Source organism: Nyctereutes procyonoides, unplaced genomic scaffold, assembly GCF_905146905.1.
Source record: "Nyctereutes procyonoides isolate TBG_1078 unplaced genomic scaffold, NYPRO_anot_genome, whole genome shotgun sequence".
NCBI lineage: Eukaryota > Metazoa > Chordata > Mammalia > Carnivora > Canidae > Nyctereutes > Nyctereutes procyonoides.
Window position 1 is genome coordinate 10,215,443 of NW_026575035.1, and position 4,400 is coordinate 10,219,842.

General features: G+C 39.8%; 1 pseudogene; it reads left to right on the forward strand.

Annotated features, from left to right (window-relative positions):
• Positions 1 to 1,811: 1,811 nt before the first annotated feature.
• On the forward strand, positions 1,812 to 2,673 carry LOC129505229 (vesicle transport through interaction with t-SNAREs homolog 1B-like; annotated as a pseudogene).
• Positions 2,674 to 4,400: the final 1,727 nt, after the last annotated feature.

Consider the following 4,400-nt stretch of genomic DNA (forward strand, 5'->3'; position numbering starts at 1 on the left):
TATAACACTTCCTTATCCCCTTCTTTGCTCCACTCCTGGTAACTCCCACTCAGCCTTCAGGTCATAGCATAGACACTGTTTTCTGGGAAATTTTTCCCTAAATACCCTGAGTTCAGGTAATCAAAAGAGGTAGAATGCATGATTAAGAACATGGATAGGAGACACCTGGCTGGCCCAGTCAGAAGAGCATTGTGACTTTTGACCTCAGGATTGTGGGTTTGAGTCCCACGTTGGACATAGAGATTACTAACAAAATAAATAAATAAATTTTAAAAAAAGGAACATAGACTCTAATTATGATTGCCTAGGTTTGAAGCCCCGCTTTGTTGTCTTCTGTGTGACCTTGATCAAGTGACTTAACCTCACTACACTTTAGTTCCTCATTGACAAAATGGGGCTGATAATACTACCTTCCTCATAGGGTTATTATGAGGATTAAGTGAATAATTTGTAGTGCACTTTATATGTACGTCACAGAGTAAATGCTATTTACTCTTTAAATAATGTAAATGGCAAATATTAGCCATTATTTTCCTATTTGTCCCAACCATGACACGGTCATGGTTAATTGCTACTTTGCAAATCTGCATCCCCCACTATGAAGGCATAGGCTTCTTCAGAGCTGGGACCACATCAATCCTGTTTGCCACTGTTATCTCCAGTACTTAGCTCAGTGCATACCAACATTAATTGAGCAGGCTTCTAAGCACTGAAGATATATTAATGTATATAATACATATTTTCATCACAAGGTAGCCATTATTGTCTCTTTCATAGGCGAGGAAACTATGATACAGAAAGTGAAGTCATTTGCTCACGATAGCCACAGACTTAATAAGGCAGAGCCAGGATTTTACCCTATCTTTCCAAACCATGTTCTGAACCACTGTATTCTACTGTGTAGAGGGTACCACAAATCAATATTATCGACTGACTGGCTGGCTGAATTTCTGTAGTTGCTCAGCAAGTTTCTTGTATCTCACTGCCCCCAACTTGGGATAGTCTTCTAGGATAAGAATAATTACTAGTCAGCATTGTATCCTCCATTTCATGGCTCCCATTTCTCTGGCAATTCTCTGTCCTATTGAGTTGGGCTGGTTCCAGCCAAATATTCAAAGAACAGTCAACAATGGAGAAGGCGCTTATATAGAAAGAAAGTGGTTTTGTTGGAGAATAGATTGAAAAATATTAAATACAAATCTTTCTTTTATATTCTGGCCTCTTGCCTCATGAAGGGCATTCATAATTTCTAAGACTTAGTGATGTAATAGAGTCTCCATTTAGATTCAACCACATTTAAGTGTGCTTTGAATTAATAACCAAAAAACCCCAATACAATTATATGCTGATTATTTACTTTTTTTTTTTTTTTTTTTTTTTTGCAAATTTCAAACCTGGAGAAAAATTTCAAGAAAAGTACAAAGAATTCCCGTATCTCCTTGACCAATAAGATTTACCAATTTATTTTTTTAAAAATCACTAAAATAAATAGATAACTAAATATTTGAAAAGTACTGATCCTAAACATTTTTTCCACCCATTTTTACTATATCATATGCTTGCTAGCAAGTATATGATATACAATAATATCTAATTACTTAAAAAGTACATATTTAATAAACTACCTTTTTTTAATGTCAGTTTTTTATGGTTGTTCATAAGAGCCTCTATTTGCAGGTATTCTATCACATTAAAAATCTTGAAAAAATATTTTCCCCATAATGTCCCCTTTCAAATTTTTCACAAGAAATACTAAAAGAAAAGAAAAGAGATATTGCTTGTAGCTGGCGGTGGTGGCAGCGGTGGCCGTGATGCCCGCGGGCTGGGCAGCTGACCACTGCAATGGGGGTGGGCCAGGGCCCCAGATCTCGGCGGCCGCTGCTCGAGTCCCCTCGGAGCATTTTGAGAAACTTCACGAGATCTTCCGCCGCCTCCATGAAGACCTGCAAGGGGTTGCAGAGCGGCTCCTGGGGATGGCAGGCACAGAAGAGAAGAAGAAGCTGATCAGAGATTTTGATGAAAAGCAACAGGAAGCAAATGAAACACTGGCAGAGATGGAAGAGGAACTACGTTATGCACCTCTATCTTTCCGTAACTCTATGATGTCTAAGCTTCGAACCTACCAGAAGGACCTTGCCAAACTCCATCGGGTAGTGAGAAGCACACCTTTGACAGCCACACCTGGAGGCCGAGGAGACATGAAATATGGTTCATATGCTGTAGAAAACGAACATATGAACCGGCTGCAATCTCAAAGGGCATTGCTTCTGCAAGGCACTGATAGCCTGAACTGGGCCACCCAGAGTATTGAGCGTTCTCATCGGATTGCCACAGAGACGGACCACATTGACTCAGAAATCATAGAAGAGCTGGGGGAACAATGTGACCAGTTGGAACGTACTAAAAGTAGGCTGGTAAACACAAGCAAAAATTTGAGCAGAAAATGAGCAAAAGTCGAAAGATTCTCCGTTCAATGTCCAGAAAAGTGACAACCAACAAGCTGTTACTTTCCATATCATCTTACTGGAGCTGGCCATCCTAGGGGGCCTGGTTTATTACAGATTCTTTCACAAGCATTGAAACTTCCTTGAGGGAAGGGTTTGTGGACCAGAACTTTGACCCTGTGAATGAATGGTGTTAGAGAGGAGGAATAAGCATAGTGCTGCTGTGAGGTAATGGTTCAAGGATGCACCGTGTAGCCAGACTGTTAGAGGATGGGGTGGGGGGAGACAGAAACCATGTAACTGTGAAGGAACAGCAATGAGACCAGTATGATATACCAACGTAATAAATGCGGTTTATGACTTCTTTAAAAAAAAAAGAGAGAGAGAGAGAGAGATTAAAACGAGCAACATCATTTCCTGGATCTTCATCTCAGTGTGATTTCCTGAAAGCATTATGTTGTTCTAGCATTGGCCTTTCTATGAAAATTATTGATTCAAAAAGTCTTCTTTGCAGTAGCTCATTAGCCGCTCTCTTAGTATCCTTACTCTATTGGTATAATGGAAAGTGCATGAGTTTTAAGTCAGACAAACTTGGAGTTGAATTATGATGATTGCTTACTAATGGTAGAATTTGCTCTTCAAGACTTGGAGTCCAGGGCAGCCAGGGGTGGCTCAGTGGTTTAGTGCCGCCTTCAGCCCAGGGTGTGATCCTGGAGTCCTGGGATCGAGTCCCACATCGGGCTCCCTGCATGGAACCTGCTTCTCCCTCTGCCTGTGTCTCTGCCTCTCTCTCTTTCTCTGTGTGTGTCTCTCATGAATAAATAAATAAAATATTAAAAAAAAAAAGACTTGGAGTCCATAAAGTAGCTGATCAAACAGGGTTCCTACAAGGATTAAACAAGATCATCTAGGCAAAGTACCCAGTACATTCATTATAGGTTTGATAAACAGTGCTTAAATGATTTGTAGATTGCTGGGAAACTATGAAGACTAGGAAGACAGAAGGGAACATACAGTGGAGCATCTTCAGACCATGCTAAGGCATAAGTCAATTTACCACACTGATGCTCTAGACTCTTTGCATACTGTCCATGGCTGTGGCACTGCTGGGAAGGCTTGCTCCTCTCCTGTCTAACAAAGTGTTCTAATCCATCCAGATTCAACTTCCTTGATCACCTTTCTCTTGCAGAAGAGCTAGAGACGGTTTATATCTCTTATACCTCTACATATCAAGTGTCATCTACTGTCTGACTACTATCTATCCACCTATCACATATAGTATCTATATTTATGTCCATCGCCTATACTTATATCCCAATTTCTTTTGTTGACATATCTAACTTCCTACGGTAGATATTAGCTTATTGACATTAAAGGATTTTTGGTCTGGGTCATCATGTATCTTCAGAATGTAACAGAGTAAATACTCATTAAATGTAGAAAGAATAAAAGAACAGTGAATGAATACATAAATAATGAATGAATGCTTTGGGAAGAAAGGGCATGATCTGGCCTCACTGCAGATCATCAAGATAAAGGATGTTTCTCAGTCATGAAGTCACTGCACTCTCTGATATGTCATAGTTGTTAGGTAATTCACAAATACATTTTTTTTCTAGTAATATATTCAAGGATGCAAACATACCAAGGTTGGTTTACCTAAAAAGAAAATCAGCACAGATTTGAGATTATCCATACAGTATCACTTTTACTTGCTTTCCAATATGCTTTCTTGACTGGAAGGAAAAAAAGTTAAAGTAAGTAGTGGCCAATCAAGACTGATGCCCTGCCCTGGAGATGTTCAGATATGTGCTATCAAAGTGGACAGCATCTGTTAGCAGTCACAGAGGAAAAGAGGACAAAATTTCCAGGTTAGGAAACCATGATGAAGGAGCCTGTGGGATGTTGATGCTAGAGGCTCCTTCCCTGACTATGAATGGAGCAAAGGCAGCATGT